At 42.7% G+C, this 20,062-nt stretch overlaps 1 protein-coding gene and 1 long non-coding RNA gene across 18 annotated transcripts in view; one reads left to right on the top strand and one right to left on the bottom strand.

The window, feature by feature from the left end:
- The window catches only part of LOC130293828 (uncharacterized), a 53,564-nt gene extending 40,754 nt beyond the window's left edge, over window positions 1-12,810 (bottom strand). The window contains exon 1 of the long non-coding RNA XR_008848311.1: window positions 12,356-12,810. This is a non-coding gene — a long non-coding RNA (uncharacterized LOC130293828). The remainder of the gene's footprint in view (window positions 1-12,355) is intronic.
- Window positions 1-20,062, top strand: part of CELF4 (CUGBP Elav-like family member 4) — a 1,140,249-nt gene that overhangs the window by 760,255 nt on the left and 359,932 nt on the right. The window lies entirely within an intron of this gene.

The following is a 20,062-nucleotide window of genomic DNA, read 5'->3' as shown; positions in this document are numbered from 1 at the left end:
TATGAAAGCCATGCCATATGTGTGTAAACAGTAATTAACAAAATGTATCTTGTATTGGACATTGTTTGTGGTATGTGTCAGAAAATGTGTGTGAAATGTGCCCTAAAGTGGCTATCTTGATCTGCATGAGCGTAATGGATCGATTGTGCATGAGCTGTTTCCTACCACACTATGCCATTCCAACATTAAACATACTGTAATGCAGTACTCCACATACAGTCAAGATGCACTGCTTTGGGCCATTGACTTAAATTGGCACACTACAGCACAGTATACATCAGAATGCCGTTTTTAGCTGGTTACATGACCAGCACCTATCTTGGAGATGCACCTATGGAACAAAGATAAAGGACGTAACGGGACATTGCTCTTAGCATATATGACAGAAGTGACAGCGTTCATGCTACCGTAGTTAATTGCTCTCCTGGCATCATGAGTCACGCAGCACCGTTAGTTACTTACTTCTACAGGCCCCCCTACATCCTACAGCCAGGCTCTGTACTCTGAAAAGTTATCCATATACCCCAATAGCACCATCTAAGCTCTGTGGCCAACTCAAATGCCGTTATATATGCCTGGATGATCGTGTCGGGTCACCGGGGACTCGCCGGAAAACGTGCTGCTCCCTAGAAACGGGAGGATGTGCACAACAATCAGGGGTCTCCGGTGTCTCGCTGTGAATGCTCCGGCTGTAAGGTTGGATCCGCAAAACGTCACTTACCAGTCCAAAGCAGATGCAACGCGGATACTTTACCATGCAGAATACGGGTGCCCCAGCATCCCACTATGAGGCAGCGAGCAGGCTAAAAGAGACGCCCGACACCTAACATTAATTCAGACACAGCGAAGCTCCAGTGCAGTGTGCGGCTGCCGGAGCTCCAAAAGTGGTGGGAGATTCAAACGGTGGATGCAGTGTCTTCCGCAAAACGCCACATACGCCCCTCCTAAGAGTACAGGGGGCGTTATATACTCACGCCCTCCTGCACTAAGTCCTGTAAACTCCCCCTAGAGGTGGAGGGGTGTTCAATACTTACACCCCTCACACAAATACAGCCTTAACAGGCTTAATACTAACTGAGTGTAGCTCGATAATAGAAAATACTGAAAAAAAGGCACACGCACAGATAGATTTATATCAAAGATATTTGATAAAGATAAGAATCTTAAGAATCTGTAGTTTTCTCTTCTGACTGTTTCCATCCGGATTCCACTTCATCGTATCTGCCGGCACTTGGGTTGACCATTTTTTAGTTCATTAACTCTAGTAGAGGATGATATGAATATTCAGGACAAGGCCAATAAAATCTTCCTCTGTCGCTCATGGTTCTTCTAAATCGATTAATAATAATTTTTTTTTTTTTTTTTTTGGCTCCTTGACAATTTTTTATTTATTTAATTTTTTTAATTTTTTTTTTAACCAGCATTTGTTTGACGTGCATGAGAAAACTTAAGCAACGTAAAGGTCATCGGCAGTTATGGCCTGTCTTTTATAATTTATGGTCAATTTATTATGCAAAGGAGAAATTAATTGATGGCGCATTTATTATAAGAAGGATGTTCGTTGTCATTGCCTAATGAGATTTATTTAATACGGAATTGATGCTTTTTAATGCTTTTAAAGGTCCCGCGTAAGGAAAAAAATGGAAGAGGAAGAAAAGAAAGCCCATGTTTATTTCTTAAAGCGATTTACAATGAAGTTTTTTATGTTATTTTTAGGGAATTTAATGGTATAATGCAGTGTCTCCCAAGCAACCCTTGGCTGTCCAGGCATGCTGGGAGTTGTAGTTTTGCAACAGCTAGAGGCACTTTGGTAGAGAAACACTGAGCAATCACTTATGTAAGCCTTTGACTGTATGGGCATGCTGAAAGTTGTAGTTTTGCAACAGCCATAGGCATCCTGGTTGTAAAGGACATCACAAAATAAAAAAAAAGATTGAAATTAAAAAGAAAAAAAGAGAATATAAATGTGTATATACATATATATATATATATATATATATATATATATATATATATATATACTGCTCAAAAATATAAAGGGAACACTAAGATAACACATCCTAATCTGAATGAACTAATCGTATGAAATACAGTGGTCCCTCAATATACGATGGTAATCCGTTCCAAAAGGACCATCGTTTGTTGAAACCATCGTATGTTGAGGGATCCGTGCAATGTAAAGTATAGGACAGTGGTCTACAACCTGCGGACCTCCAGATGTTTCAAAACTACAACACCCAGCATGGGGCATGCTGAGTGTTGTAGTTTGGCAACATCTGGAGGTCCGCAGGTTGTAGACCACTGTTAGAGAAAGTTGTACTCACCTGTCCCCGCCGCTCCGGACCGTCACCGCTGCCCAGGATGTCGCCGTCCATCGTTGTCGCCGCGTCCCCGATGTGTCCCCGACGCTCCGGCAAGGCCTCTTCTTCCCCGACATCCGCGCTCTCCGTCGCCGCCATCACGTCACTACGCACACCGCTCCTATTGAATGATGGGACGGCGTGTGCAGCGACGTGATGACGTCGATGGAAAGCGCGACGATGCAGAGGATCCCGAAGAGGACACGCCGGAACCCCAATGACAGGTGAGTGACCATCACTGGAGCTCACGGGGCACCGTAAATGGTTATCCGGCGGCAGCTGAAGCAGTCAGCGCTGCCAGATAGCCATTTATGCGATGGCCCCGACATTAAAAAGCATCGTATGTTGATGCTGCCTTCAACATGTGATGGCCTCTGAGAGGCCATCGCATGTTGAAATTATCGTATGTCGGGGCCATCGTATGTCGAGGGGTCACTGTACTTTTGTCTTTACATAGTTGAATGTGCTGACAACAAAATCACAGAAAAAATATCAATGGAAATCAAATTTATCAACCCATGGAGGTCTGGATATGGAGTCACACTCAAAATCAAAGTGGAAAACTGCACTACAGGCTGATCCAACTTTATGTAATGTCCTTAAAACAAGTCACAATGAGGCTCAGTAGTGTGTGTGGCCTCCACGTGCCCGTATGACCTCCCTACAATGCCTGGGCATGCTCCTGATGAGGTGGAGGATGGTCTCCTGAGGGATGTCCTCCCAGACCTGGACTAAAGCATCCGCCAACTCCTGGACAGTCTGTGGTGCAACGTGGCATTGGTGGATGGAGCGAGACATGATGTCCCAGATGTGCTCAATCAGATTCAGGTCTGGGGAACAGGCGGGCCAGTCCATAGCATCAATGCATTCCTCTTGCTATAACATGCTGTCTACTCCAGTCACATGAGGTGACTGGTGTCTTGCATTAGGAGGAACCCAGGGCCAACCGCACCAGCATATGGTCTCACAAGGGGTCTGAGGATCTCATCTCGGTACCTAATGGCAGTCAGGCTACCTCTGGCAAGCACATTGAGGGCTGTGCGACCCCCCCCCCCCCCAAAGAAATGCCACCCCACACCATTACTGACCCACCAACAAACCAGTCATGCTGGAGGATGTTACAGGAAGCAGAACATTCTCCACAGCATCTCCAGACTCACATCTGTCACATGTGCTCAGTGTGAACCTGCTTTCATCTGTGAAGAGCACAGGGCACCAGAGCACAGGGCGCCAGAGCCAAACTTTTTGCACAGTGTTGGGCTGTAAGCACAACTCCCACCTGTGGATGTCGGGCCCTCATACCACCCTCATGGAGTCTGTTTCTGACCGTTTGAGTGGACACATGTACATTTGTGGCCTGCAGGAGGTCATTTTGCAGGGCTCTGGCAATGCTTCTCCTGCTCCTCCTTGCACAAAGGCAGAGGTAGTGGTCCTGCTGTTGGGTTGTTGCCCTCCTATGGCCTCCTGCATGTCTCCTGATGTACTGGCCTGTCTCCTGGTAGCGCCTCCATACTCTGGACACTACGCTGACAGACACAGCAAACAGTCTTGCCACAGCTCGCATTGATGTACCATCCTGAATGAGCTGCACTACCTGAGCCACTTGTGTGGGTTGTAGACTCCGTCTCATGCTACCACTAGAGTGAAAGCACCGCCAGCATTCAAAAGTGACCAAAACATCAGCCAGGAAGCATAGGAACTGAGAAGTGGTCTGTGGTTACCACTGCATAACCATTCCTTTATTGAAGGTGTCTTGCTAATTGCCTATAATTTCCACATGTTGTCTGTTCCATTTGCACAACAGCATGTGAAATTGATTGTCAATCAGTGTTGAGTGGACAGTGTGATTTCACAGAAGTGTCAATGACTTGGAGTTACATTGTGTTGTTTAAGTATATATACACACACACACAAAACACACACACAAAATAAATAATGTAAAGTAAATAATAAAAAATAAAATAAATAAACAATACATTAATAAAATTCATAAAAGTATGTTTTATTTAAATAATAAGTATTATTATTATAACAGACTTCATATAGTACGGCACCAGGTTATCATCCGTATTTTTTTGTTTTTACTTTATTAACCAATCACATACTTGGGGCTCCTACTTGTGTGGCCAAAGCTCAATTGCTCCTTGTAAGACGGAGGCCTCTGTATCCGCGAATAATAGAATCAATTTATGTATAAATAAATTACACTTTTGCGCGCACCACAGGCACTGGACGTACAAATGGAATAAAATCTATGCTGAAACTCTTATTATAGAAGCAAGAGAGAAACCTCGGCATGCCGGAGGGGGATGGAGGGTGAGGAAAGTGGTTTGCCTCCCCCGATGATGTATTAGAACCTCCGCTGGTTCTGTACATCTTTATATGTAAAGAAAAAAAGAATTGGGTTTAATAGAGGTCTAAATAGGGTTAATTCCCCTTTAGGGTTCAGAAAGAAGAAAATAATTATATGTGGGTATTGTGGGGAAGGCAATGGGAAAGCAAAAAGTTTAATGCAATGTATCTAAGCTTAGCATGTGTGATACTGACCTGTGAGCCAATGTAGCTAAGCTTATTACTGTACCAGTGATACTGCCTGCTGAGCCAATTATAGCTAAGTCGACCATGTTTCATACTCGCCAATGTATCTAAGCAATGTATCACATTGTCTGCTGAGGCATTGTATCTAAGCCTGTCGTGTATACCATAATACTCTATTCTGTTCCACTTTATTTAAGATCATCATGTGCAATGGTCTATGCCAGTGGTCTCCAAACTGAGGCCCTCCAGCTGTTCCAAAACTGCCACTGCCAGCATGCCCGGAGAGCCGTTGGCAGTCCAGACATACTTAGAGTTGTTGTTTGACAACAGCTGGAGGGCCATAGTTTGAAGACCACTGGTCTTTATAGTACTTTCTGGTAAATCAGTCAATATTACTTTATGTGATTCTGTCTGTCATAGAACCTCAGTGCACAGAGCAGCCAGTTATCAGAAGTGAGGGAGGAAGTTCCCACATGAGATATGAGGGAAAGCATGGGAACACCCCCTCCTCCTCAGTGAACTGCAGGCAGCAAGAGCAACATAAACAAGGTAATCCAGAGTCATAATTTTATTGAAGAAAATATAGTGCAGCAGCCTTTTATTGCTTTTGTGGGACTCGGCTGTACCATTCACATTGCACCATGGGTTGGTAAAGTGTTATACATTTGGAATTGAGTGAGGAGTATACAGTGACCCCCCGACCTACGATTGCCCCGACATACGATCATTTCAACATACAATGGCCTCTCAGAGAGTTGAAGGCAGCATCAACATACGCTGCTTTTGTATGTCAGGGCCATCGCATAAACGGCAATCAGGCAGCGCAGACTGCTTCAGCTGCCACCGGATAGCCGTTTACGGTGCCCTGTGTGGTCCACTGACGATCACTTACCTGTCCTCGGGGCTCCGGCGCGTCCTCTTCGGGATCCCCTGCATCGTCGGCGCTCTCCATCGTCGTCATCACGTTGCTGCGCACGCCGTCCCGTCATCCAATAGGAGCGGCGTGCATAGCGACGTGATGGCGGCCACGGAGAGCGAGGATGCCGGGGAAGCAGAGGCCTTGCCGGAGCGTTGGGGACACCCTGGGGGATGGAAGGGCAGCGATGACGAGCGGTGACGGTCCGGAGCATTGGGGACACGTGAGTACAATATCCAATACCATTGGTCTTCAACCTGCGGACCTCCAGATGTTGCAAAACTACAACTCCCAGCATGCCCGGACAGCCGTTGGCTGTCCGGGCATGCTGGGTGTTGTAGTTTTGCAACATCTGGAGGTCCGCAGGTTGTAGACCACTGTCCTATACTTTACATTGCACGGATCCCTCAACATACGATGGTTTCAACAAACGATGGTCCATTTGGAAGGGATTACCATCGTATGTTGCGAGACCACTGTATAGTATATTGAAAACTGTGAAGCAGAAAACTTTAAATCAACAATACAGGGTTTCCCGGTGAGTCCGCCGCGTTAGCATTTTGCCGCATTATGGTCTTCATTGCATTGAGTGTCACGTTGATGTTTGCTACATGTGTAGGTGCATGAGGAGAATATAGCTTAGTGTCCCTGTTTTGTTATCCATTGTTGAGTGCGTTGCGATCTGTTAGATGTGTGTACATGGTATATTGTATACAAAAATGTGGTCACAGCAGAGCGCTTCACAATGGTGCGAGGTTTTGTCAATGTTAGGATTGATAGGATTCAGATTATTGGGCAGACTAGATGAGCCAAATGGTTCTTATCTGCCGACACTTTCTCTGTAATGTGAACATACCCTAAGCTCCTCATGTGTAACTCAAAGAGCCATGAAGCTACCGATCCCTCATCATCCACTGTCATAATCATAATCAGAGGCGGAACTGGTAACTTCTGCGCCCCGTGTCTACCATGTGGGATTTATAATACTGATCTTTTACGGGGCAGATGTGCCTTGTGGTCGTCTTAGGCACCAGGGCCCGGTGTGACTGCGGCCTCTGCACTCTTCATAGTTATGACCATAAGGCTAGGTTTACTCTGCAGAATTTCTGCCGGAGATCGAGCCGGCGGCGCTAGGACCGAGCAGGCTGCATTGCTGCTCCCATAGACTGGGTGGATCTTTTGGGAGATCTGCTCAGAAATGCATTGCCATTAGTGTTGAGCGGCATAGGCCATATTCGAATTCGCGAATATTCGCGAATATATGGACGAATATTCGTCATATATTCGCGAATATTCGCATATTCGTTATATTCTCGTTTTATTTTCGCGTATGCGAAAATACGCGCATGCGAAAATTAGCATATGCGGAAATTCGCATATGCGAAAATTAGCATATGTTAATTTTCGCATATGCGAATTTTCGCACGCCAGTCTCACACAGTAGTATTACAGCCTTCTTTACACCACACAAGTCTTTACACCACACAAGCTGGAAGCAGAGAGGGGTGATCACTGTGATGTGTACTGTGAAAAAAAAAAAAAAAAAAACGAATATTCGTAATTACGAATATATAGCGCTATATTCGCGAAATTCGCGAATTCGCGAATATGCGATATTCGCGAATAATATTCGAATTGCGAATATTCGCGAGCAACACTAATTGCCATTAGAGATGAGCGAACTTACAGTAAATTCGATTCGTCACAAACTTCTCAGCTCGGCAGTTGATGACTTTTCCTGCATGAATTAGTTCAGCTTTCAGGTGCTCCGGTGGACTGGAAAAGGTGGATACAGTCCTAGAAGAGAGTCTACTAGGACTGTATCCACCTTTTCCAGCCCACGGGAGCACCTGAAAGCTGAACTAATTTATGCAGGAAAAGGCATCAACTGCCGAGCCGAGAAGTTCGTGACGAATTGAATTTACTGTAAGTTCGCTCATCTCTAATTGCCATCTATGCGTATGCACTGACTGGTGTCTGGTAGCGCCCTCTACAGTACAGGGAGGTATTACATGTTCTGTACTCTTTACCTGTACCAGGGTTACCTGCTCCTTTGGACACCAGGTGAAGGTGACATTATGTTACTTTTTTAGGAAATTGCCTGTACTGTATAGGACCCTGAAGAAGCTTTTGTCCTCTACATAGACCAGAGTTTCCCAAGCAGGGTGCCCCCAGCTGTTGCAAAACTACAACTCCCAGCCAAAGGCTGTCCGGGCCTGCTGGGAGTTGTAGTTTTGCAACAGCTGGAGGCTCCCTGCTTGGGAAACACTGACATAGACAGTGATTTACAGCTCCCAGCAGATCTTTCTTACTTTTATATGTAAGGATTTGCTTTATCTATATTAGTTATCTACTTATTTATCTTTAATCCTCACTTTTTCCTATTTCCGGATGACATTTTGGTGCCTACAGAACCAATTACCAGGTTTCCATTGAGTTCTGGTCTCAACATACAATGGTTTCAACATACAATGGTCGTCCCAGAACCAATTAATATTGTAACTTGAGGGAGCACTGTACTAAGACTATCTATCGGGACTCCAAAAGGTCGCTTGAAGCCCCTGTCCTCCTCAGGCATCTCATGTGGAGTTTGGCGTTCATGTCTGTCTTCTTGCTCCTTATGGGAACATAATGGAATATCATACAGAGTCCCCGATGCTCCCTGCGCCCGGTGGCTGCGGCTTTCCTTTTGTCACTGCCCAAAGTACGGAAAGTTTATAACTGTTCAAGCAAATAGCCGGTCGCTGGCCTTTCTTTACAAGGGTCAGTGCACATTTAGTCGCTGTTTTCAGTTTCCATGGCAATTTATCCGGATAAACTGTACGGCGAGGCCTCTAACAAAGATGGAACTTTTTTTCATTTCTCTTCTTTTTCCCTGGCACTTTCTTCAGAGATTTTAATGGAGTTTTCAGTAGAATCTGGAGATTAAACTTATTTTTATAAGTCACAGTGCAAATCTGCGCTTGGTTATATTAGGTGTGGATGTCATTTTATGGCTTTAAGACGGCCCAAAATGCGTCAGATGTACTCAGAGGTGTTCTCAATAAAGCTTCAGTGCAACAATCCAACAATCTCACATCCTCTTTCTCAAGCCAGTGGGACATGGTTGACTTGTTACACTCTGTTATTGTTGTGCTGAGGATGGAATAAACTTCACCTGAAATTGCCAGAATTGTTGTGTGCTGCAATCCTTACGTTGGATATGGAAGCATTGGATCTGTGACCAGGGTTCAGGTGATGGCGAGCACCTACTGACTGGCCTTTTGTGGACTTGGATGTGCTGCTTTGTTCTATTTTCTATCTCATATCTCATATCTATCTATCTATCTATCTCATATCTATCTATCTATCTATCTCATATCTATCTATCTCATATCCATCTATCTATCTCATATATATCTATCTATCTCATATCTATCTATCTCATATCTCTCTATCTCATATCTATCTATCTATCTATCTCATATCTATCTATCTATCTATCTCATATCTATCTATCTATCTATCTATCTCATATCTATCTATCTAGCAACAGGAGAATACAGCAGCACACTGCTAGCACAAAGATATAGATGAAACATGAGTATATAGATAGAACATGAGTATATAGATAGAACATGAAAAGCTATACAGTTGTAATGCAATAAATGAAGATATGAAACTATGAAATTATGAGGTACTTAGCTTGCAAATTTGGCGCCAAATAGCGTGGACCGTCCCACCACAGTAAGGTGACCTCATTCTGGGACGGACCCTACACTATGAATATGCCTCTGCGTGAACAGTACAGCAGGCATGCAAGGTCTGAAACATCCAAGGCACCTTATATACACCTAATAGAGGTGGGTGGGGTGCAGGAGCCAACATGGAGGTAGCCACTCCCCCGTATGTGTAATACAACCAAAGAATAAATTGGCCAGCACTATTGATCCAAACTATTGTAAAAACCTGGCTTGCAGGTGCAAGCTGCTGGGCTAAATATACAGCAACAGGAGAATACAGCAGCACACTGCTAGCACAAAGATATAGATGAAACATGAGTATATAGATAAAACATGAGTATATAGATAGAACATGAAAAGCTATACAGCTGTAATGAAATAAATGAAGATATGAAACTATGAAATTATGAGGTACTTAGCTTGCAAATTTGGCGCCAAACAGCGTGGACCGTCCCACCACGGTAAGGTGACCTCATTCTGGGACGGACCCTACACTGTGAATATGCCTCTGTGTGAACAATACAACAGGCATGCAAGGCACACCTTACCGTGGTGGGACGGTCCATGCTATTTGGCGCCAAATTTGCAAGCTAAGTACCTCATAATTTCATAGTTTCATATCTTCATTTATTGCATTACAGCTGTATAGCTTTTCATGTTCTATCTATATACTCATGTTTTATCTATATACTCATGTTTCATCTATATCTTTGTGCTAGCAGTGTGCTTCTGTATTCTCCTGTTGCTGTATATTTAGCCCAGCAGCCTGCACCTGCAAGCCAGGTTTTTACAATAGTTTGGATCAATAGTGCTGGCCAATTTATTCTTTGGTTGTATCTATCTATCTATCTATCTCATATCTATCGCATATCCATCTATCTATCTCATTTCTATCTATCTATCTATCTATCTATCTCATATCTATCTATCTATCTCATATCTATCTCATAACCATCTATCAATCTCATATCTATCTATCTATCTATCTATCTATCTATCTCATATCTATTTATCTATCTCATATCTATCTATCTATCTATCTATCTCATATCTATCTATCTCATATCTATTTATCTATCTATCTCATATCTATCTATCTCATATCTATTTATCTATCTATCTCATATCTATCTATCTATCTCATATCTATCTATCTATCTCATATCTATCTATCTATCTATCTATCTCCTATCTATCTATCTATCTATCTCATATCTATCTATCTATCTATCTATCTCCTATCTATCTATCTATCTATCTCCTATCTATCTATCTATCTATCTCATATCTATCTATCTATCTAATATCTCATATCTATCTCATATCTATCTATCTCATATCTATCTATCTCCCAGTTTGAGAAAGGTGTTGTGAGGACACCGAAACGTCGCACCAAGTTTTGTTCATGGAATAAAGACACTTTTTCCTTTTTTACTAACTGGAGTGCTGCGGTCATCCCTTATTCTATGCTGTGAATTGGATCCAGAACCAGGGTCCCAGAGACCGACGCGCACCCCTACTGGTTTACTTTATTGTAGTGCTGCTCTACCCCCCTTTTTTTGTCTATCTCTCTATCTATCTATCTCCTGTCTCTCTATCTATCCATTAATCTATCGATCTTCTCAATACCTGAAGCAGATTGTCATCATTTTTCCCCTGCATACTTTTATTCGCTTTAACTATCTGTACAACAAACCATATAAGCTTTTATCCCTTCAACTGTTTATTTGGCGCCTGGCGCTCATTACGACACTACTTCCTAGAAAGGAAGGGGTTAACGCAGCCTCCAGCTATGTCACGGACTGATCCAGACCGCACAGAAAAACATGAAATACATAATTATGCAACAATTAAGACCTGTACTCTACATCCATAATGAGAGAATCCACAATAATCTCCATTTATCTCAGTTTAAAGTGGCGACGTCTGTGCAGGATGAGGAATCATTCCGGCTTCTATTGTATTCCTGACATGCCAATGTGGTTCCTGTAACCTAAATAGACTGTCCCATTTGCGCACTAAAAGCATTTCATCATAATTAGGACGTGTCCCAACTGGAAGGCTTGAAAGCCTGAAACTAAAGCCTTCTCACCCATACCGGGTATTATCCTGGCAGCCAAAGTGGCAGCCAGATGGGATCTTCACTATAATAATATGATTGATGGTGATAACACTGTTTTATCTAACCCCAGTCCCGGCTTTTTACAAACAGTGTGATGCCTTCCCATTTGTGGAACAGGTGAATTTGACATCCAGCAGCCGGGCTCCAAACACAACCTGCGATCAGACAATACCCCGCATATTGCTTTTGTTATGCAAAGGATTTAATCAAATCCCCCTCTCTAGATGATAGTCTGGTGAAATTTCCTAAAAAAAAAAGAGACACATGGACTCTCGGCTCGCTCAAACCTTTTCAGGGTTTCTCTTTCTACTCTTTTCATTAACTCTATAAAACCTACTCAAAATCAAAACCGGTTTGTTATACAACCCTGACAGCGGTCTGTCCCTATGGGCCGGGACTGGTGGCATCATTCTGATTCATTATGCAAAGGCAGGTGTTCATCAGTGGATCTGATCGTTTTATAGGACATTAGTTACTTTAAAATTATCCTAGACATAACATAAATGCAGTAAGACAACATGTTTTATGTCCAAAACCAGAGGAAGGGTTGGTTCCAGACATGAAACGTGTAGGACAAGTAAGCGTATTACACAATCGGCATACATTTTTTAGGATGACTTTGGATAGCACTTATAACTTTGTTCATTCAAATTGAGTGGTCCATTTTATAAATAATTGTAGTTATCCTGCTGCTTACCGCGGCCAAGCCGGCTCCTCCTCCCTATACACTTGGCTTCTCCTCCCACTGCAGACTTTGGGAATTCATCTCAGTACTGCTGCAGGTGGTGACAGTTTCTTTTGCAACCCATAGGACCCGCATGCATGCACGGGCTGTTTCTTTAAGGGTCCACTTGCATTCCTGTTTCCTGTCCTCCTCCAATTACTGCCAGGCACCAACCTATACAAGAGCCCTCCTCCCTTCCTATGGTGCCTGAGCATTAGTTTAGTTTTACTACATGTGAGGGTATCTACTGCTGTTCTGATCTACTGTTACCTGACTCTGCTTCTGTTTGATCCCTCTGTACCTGTCTACTTTTCCAGTGCATGACCTGGATTGACGACTACACCTCTGTCTGCTGATCAAGCCTGCTCCATCTGGCTGCATCTAAGCTCCTCAGCTCTGCTGTTCTAACAGATCCAACTTAGCTTTATGCCTAGTCAGCTCTGCTTCATCAGACACTGTTGCTGTGTCAGTACGCCCCACCTGCATCCCCGGTGCTTGGCACAAGGGCATTCTAGCCTGTTAGGTCAGCTACCACTAAACCTGGGCCAGTCTTGCAGTAGCAATCTCATGTCTCCACTGCCCCTGAAGTCCAGCTTCCACATCATGGAGCAGAATAAATTGTGAAAACCAGAGGAACACTTTTCACTCTCCAAAGTGGGGCCCAAAGCCAATCTATAATATGAATTCAAGTAGAGAAAACAGACATGGTCGCACATCCACAAATTGTACTTTGATCTACTTGCTTCTCAGCATAAATTCAAAAGCTAACAGGTTGTTAGTATACATTTTGATCAAAAAGTACAAGCCCACTCACCACGTCAGGGCCACCTATTTAGAGTGGGTCCCTAACGTCAATATATATATATATATATATATATATATATATATATATATATATATGCACGATATGGTGCTTCAGCTTTTTTAGTGATGTTTGGACTACATCAAGATGTGGTCTTTGAGTGACCTGGACCATTGGGCTTGGGGCAGCATCATTACTTTAGACCAAGTTAACAGTTCAAACTCTGTCTCTCCAGCTGTTGCAGAATGACAACTTCCATCAGGATCTGACAGCCCAAGACTATGGGAATTTAATATTTGGAACCACTGGAGAACCATAGGTGGGGAACACATTTATATACAATGGCCCTTATTTACTATGAGTGTTGTGTAGGTTTCTTTGTCGGTTTTAATTCCCTACAATTTATTTTCCATGGTATTTACTGAGGTTTCCCTACATTTTCCACTTTCCCTACATTTTCCATTTTTTTTACACATGCTCTGATCTGTGGGGTTTTCCTCAGTTAAAATCCACCACATTTTCTGTGGAAACCTTAGTAAATAAGTAGTTTTTTGTGAAAATGTTGGGGGCACACCCCTTTTCAGTGACCACACCCCCTTTCCCCGGTGACCATGCCCCTTTTCACAGTGGCCACGCCCGGGTTTTCTTAGCAAAATGGAGAGTTGGTCGGGGTTTTTCAATTCTGGCACAAATTCTGGTGTACAACCCCCCAAAACATGTCGGGTTTACAATAGTAAATGAGGGCCAATGGGGAGATTTATCAAAACCTGTGCAGAGGAAGAGTGGTGCAGTTGCCCATAGCAACCAATCAGATTGCTTCTTTCATTTTCCACAGGCCTCTAAAGAGGCCTGTGGAAAATGAAAGAAGCAATCTGATTGGTTGCTATGGGCAACTACACCACTCTTCCTCTGCACAGGTTTTGGTAAATCTCCCCCAATGAGTAGAAATCCCATATCCGTCCCTTTTCATCCATGGCCAGAAGTGGGGACATACTTATAGCACAATTCATTATTCATCAGTCATCATTTATGACTTTTCAGGACACCTACAGTTCAGAAAGAATTTGTTTTTACTGAATCAAATATGGTGAACAATCCTAAGGCTATGTTCAGATGGCAGAAATTCCACATAGATGCGGAATTCTGTGGGCGCATTGCTTTGTCCGGAATTCTGCTTCTTTCAGCATCTCTGCAGAATTTCTACGGAATTCATGTGGAGTACTTTAATTCATTGAAAAAGTTTCAATTTCCACACAAATCTTGCACAAAATGTGCTCATTTAGCGAAGAAAAGAAAGTCCCATTGACTTCAATGTACTTCCGCAGCTGAATTCCGCAAAAATATAACACCTTTTTTCGGAATGCAACGTGAATGGGACTGCAAAATCCCAGTAAAGTTATAAACACATGCACATGCAGAATTCCCATGAGGATTTCAATGCGGAAATCCATGTGAACATAGCCTAACTATTTGAATGTCAGATGTCAGGAGTAGAGATGAGCGAATTTACAGTAAATTCGATTCGTCACGAACTTCTCGGCTCGGCAGTTGATGACTTATCCTGCGTAAATTAGTTCAGCTTTCAGGTGCTCCGGTGGGCTGGAAAAGGTGGATACAGTCCTAGGAAAGAGTCTCCTAGGACTGTATCCACCTTTTCCAGCCCACAGGAGCACCTGAAAGCTGAACTAATTTATGCAGGAAAAGTCATCAACTGCCGAGCCGAGAAGTTCGTGACGAATCGAATTTACTGTAAGTTCGCTCATCTCTAGTCAGGATCATTTTTTTTGTCCCAGGCCTGTGGTCAAGGTCACCCTCTGGTCCAAGTCTTGATCAATGCTACATATTTAATAAAATACTGTATATCCTGGCATTTTTAACAGTATTTGCCTAAATTTAGAACTGAAATAAATGTATCATACCCCTGCTTCTGGTCATGGAAGAAATAGGACCAAGTGATGGATATGTGATTTATACTTATGAATGATATATGAGCGCGTTCTCCATCTATGGCTCTCCAGCTGTTCCAAAACTTCAACTCCCATCACCGTGGGCTGTCAGATCATGATGGAAGTTGTCATTCTGCAACAGCTGGAGAGCCAGAGTTTGAGGGAAAAACTGTAATAATATGGCATAACGTGTAATGATGATAACCCAAGCCCAATGGTCCAGTCCACATCTTGCATCCAGCAGTAAATTGCAAACGCTTCCTGCAACCTTAAATGTTATCATTATAATAACAATAAATATGGTAACTAATAATACTAATATTTATAGTAGTAATAATAATAATAATATTTATAGTAATAACAATATTTATAATAATAATAGGAGTAGTAGTAGTAGCCTCAGTAGTAATTGTTGTTATGATCATTATAACTAGAGATGAGCAAAGTTAAGGTAAATTCGATTCGTCACGAACTTCTCGGCTCGTCATTTGCTGACTTTAGCCTGCATAAATTAGTTCAGCTTTCAGGTGCTCCGGTGGCTGGAAAAGGTGGATACAGTGCTAAGAGACTCACCAGATCACCGGAGCACCTGAAAGCTGAACTAATTTATGCAGGCTAAAGTCAGCAACTGCTGAGCCGAAAAGTTTGTGACGAATCGAATCACTGTAACTTCGCTCATCTCTAATTACAGCATAATAATAATTTTTTTTAAATCAACACTATTATTATTATTATTATTATTATTATTATTATTAATAATAATAATAATAATAATATATATATATATATATATATATATATATATATATATATATATATATATATAAATTCTACGGGGGATATTTATCAAAGTTGTCTATGTCCCGCATCAATATAGACCAAACTACAGAGGGTTAGGTCTATTGTGCGCCTAATTTGTCAAAAGTCGCACGGCTCTTGATAAATTCTGTGCACAGACTTCGGGATCTATGGTTTAGACTGTATTTAAACCTGCTCCAACATGGTCTGACATTTCGGCGTACTTTCAGCCTATGCGACTTGTCGCTGAAAAGTCGCTTTTGATAAATTCAGCACCAATGCATGTTCCAATGCATTTCCATCTAAAATAGACTAAAATGCATCATGTTCTAAAAATCCTCTAGAGCAAATTCGCAAAAAAGTCGCACATATTTAGACTGCGACTTTCTGTGCGACAAATTTAGACAGGAAAAACCAGACTAAATCCTTTGATAAATCTCCCCCATTGTGTATGTTCCAGCATCACGTCCAAGATATTAACATGAAACTTATATGTCAACAACAAACATAGGATAGGTGTTTTACCCTTTCCCAACCCCATTTGCCAGGGGCGGGGTTTTTGTTTAAAGTCCCATACAAGTCAATGGGAAATACATGTTACTGCATAACTTCCAAACGGCTGGAGATATTTCGATAATACTTGGTCACATGTTACTTATATGTCCACTTAAAATATAGGAAAGTTAATTTAACCCTTACTTACCCCCATTTGTGAGGGTCGTTTTTTTTTTTGTTTAAAGTCCCATGCAAATCAATGGGAAATGTATGTTCCCATATAATTTCCGTACGGCTGGAGATATTTCAATACCTGGTACACATATTACGGGACGGGATAGGAGGCCGGGATAGGAGATCAGGATGGGAGTTCGAGATAGGAGGTCTAGATAGGAGGTCGGGATAGGAGACTGGGATATGATGACGGGATATGATGACGGGATATGAGGACGGGATAGGAGGACGGAATAGGAGGATGGGATAGGAGGTCGGGATAGGAGGTTGAGATATGAGGACGGGATAGGAGGTCGAGATAGGAGGATGGGATAGGAGGTCCGGATAGGAAGTCGGGATAGGAGGTTGAAATAGGAGGTAGAGATAGGAGGTCGAGATATGAGTATGGGATAGGAGGTTGAGATAGGAGGTTGAGATAGGAGGACCTGATAGGTGGATGGGATAGGAGGTCGGGATAGGAGGTTGGGATAGGAGGTCAGGATAGGAGGTCGGGATAGGAGGTTGGGATAAAAGGTTGGAATAGGAGGTTGGGATAGGAGGACGGGATAGAAGGTCGGGATAGGAGGTCAGAATAGGAGATCGGGATAGGAGGACGGGATAGGAGGTCAGGATAGGATGTCGGGATAGGAGGACGGGATAGGAGGTCAGTCTAGGAGGTTGGCATAGCAATAAATGAGGACGGGATATGAAGTCAAAAGCTTCCTCCGGGCAACGCCGGGTACTAGTATAATTATTTTAACATTATTATCATTAATAATAACAATAATGATATGCATTTTAAATAATAACAATAATAAAATAATGATTATTACAATTATTATTATTGTGATTATTATTATAATTATTGATTATTATAAAAATAATAGTAAGAATGTCATATAAGCATTTAAGAGGTTAAAAAAGAAATCCTTCCATAATATAAGCATTTTTATTCCTCCTAATGACCAAATTCCAATCATTTTTTCCATAACAGCATTTTTTGTAAACCGTAATATTTGTATTTTAAGAATTGCTTGTTAAGCCAAGTGACTGCGCCGATGCCAATACTTGTTAATGGACCCACCGGCGTCTCCTGGCAGTGCAGTCGTCGCTGGCAGAAGGTGAAGTAATTATAGTGGGATATGTGTTATGAAGCCGTGGTCATTGGCAACACTCACGGGCAGATTGTTGTTGTGACAGCACAGGAATAAAGACAGATTTTGCTCTGCCCTTGTTTCCCTGGGCCGGCATAAAAAGAAAAGAAAAAAATCTTCTTGTCTTCCTTTAAAATAAAAGAAATAGAGAGAAGTTAAAAAACACAATCCCTAAATAAATAAAAATGCAGCTTTCCCGTATTTGTATTTGTTTCGCCTTCTTGTGATGAGAATCGCATCCGCCTCCCCAGTCAAGTTTATTTAGAATAGAGAATTGGGCATTAGCTGCTGTTGCTCCCCGCGATGACAGACAGTAATTTACCATTTTATTTTGATTCAGTAACTTGGACAGCGGCACATATTAGCTGTCACGCTGTGTTCATCACACACTGTACAGAGACAAACATGGCCTGTCAGCCCGCTCCGCCGCTGTAATGAGGATACCTGGGTCTGGCATAACAGATTCCCCTGTATTATGGAGATAACTAATGCAATGCTGGACATGCGGCCCCCGCGCCCCCCCCCATAAAGCCCCAGCCCGGGCCTCGGCACAGCAGGAGGGGGATTCTTCTACCAGTCACATAAGGTTGTCTCCCATGGAAACAGATCATGACAGATATACACTGTGGGTACTCTGCTACGGAATATGTTGGTTCTCTGTAAGTCACTGCAATGAAAGATCTGTATGTAAATAGATGGGCTTTAGGCTGAGTTCACACTAAATACATTTCCCAACGTATTATATTTTGTGTGCATTTTTGACCATCATCGCCAGAAAAATGTATACAATTTTACATAAGCCTTAATCCAAGAAGGTATAAAGAATACAACTAAATACAAATCCATCTATCTCTCTCTCTATCTCATATCTATCTACTTGAAGAAAAGTCTGTGGCACTCCAAAAAATTGTGAAAAAGTGATGCTCAAAAAATGGTGACGTCATGCCACGCCCCCTCCCATAGACATGAATGGAGGGGGCGTGGCGTGATGTCACGTCCCCAGTCTCGGAAGCCCGGAGGTTTCCGAAAGTCGATATGCAGCACCCGCATAGATCGCGGGGGGTCTCGGGGGGGTCTCAGCAACGGCCCCCCCCCCCCCCTGCGATCAGACATCTTATCCCCTATCCTTTGGATAGGGGATAAAATGTTTTTGCCCGGAGTACCCCTTTAAGTTTCACCTATTTTGGAGTTCTACGTAATCTGTTTATGGTATGGATATCTATCTATCTCTATTTATCTATCTCATTTCTATTTATCATCTATCTCATTTCTATCTATCATCTATCTCATATCTATCTATCATCTATCTATCTCCTATCTATCTATCTATCTATCTATCTCCTATCTATCTCCTATCTATCTCCTATCTATCTATCTATCTATCTATCTGTCTGTCTGTCTGTCTGTCTGTCTGTCTGTCTAACTATCTGTCTAACTATCTGTCTAACTGTCTGTCTAACTGTCTGTCTAACTGTCTGTCTAACTGTCTGTCTAACTGTCTGTCTGTCTGTCTGTCTGTCTGCCTGCCTGTCTGTCTATCTATCTATCTAGCTGTTTGCCTGCCTGTCTATCTATCTATCTATCTGTCTGTCTATCTGTCTGTCTGTCTGTCTGTCTGTCTGTCTGTCTGCCTGCCTGCCTGCCTGCCTATCTATCTGTCTGCCTGTCTATCTATCTATCCATCTATCTATCTAGCTGTAGTAGGAAAACAGCCCCACCAAATTATATTCTTATTCCAAAAGCAGGTGCTCGCAGAGATATAGCCGGGGTCAGGGGTCCTTGCATCAACAGAACAAAGGAATCCTCCGCAGCACACAAAAATCTGAGAAAACGTGAAGATTTATTACATCAAACAATGAGTGTAAGAAAGCAACGTTTCCACCAGCTTTCCTGCTCTTTCTCAGGCTCAGCACAAATGGTGCAAATCACAAAATAAATAGGTGTAAAACAAAAATAGAGAAAAAGAAACACAGCCGCACAGCCAAAATTTGTATTTTGATCTACTTGCTTCTTAGTATAAATTCAAATAGGTTGTTAGTATACATTTTGATCAAAAAGTACAAGCCAACTCGCCACGTCAAGGCCACCTAGTCAGAGTGGGTCCCTAACCCAACATTGACGTAGTGCCGGGCGGCAGCCACCACCACCACATTACCGTGCCCACAGGAGGAGCGACCCAGTGGCCAGGCAGCCCCACTGCTGCCCGACCAAGCCCCTGGCTCCGGGCCACCCCACCCCACAGACAAAGCATGACAGTAACAATGACCGTCAC

This window comes from Hyla sarda, chromosome 1 (assembly GCF_029499605.1).
Source record: "Hyla sarda isolate aHylSar1 chromosome 1, aHylSar1.hap1, whole genome shotgun sequence".
NCBI classification, from domain to species: domain Eukaryota; kingdom Metazoa; phylum Chordata; class Amphibia; order Anura; family Hylidae; genus Hyla; species Hyla sarda.
This window is presented reverse-complemented; position numbering and strand designations above follow the sequence as displayed.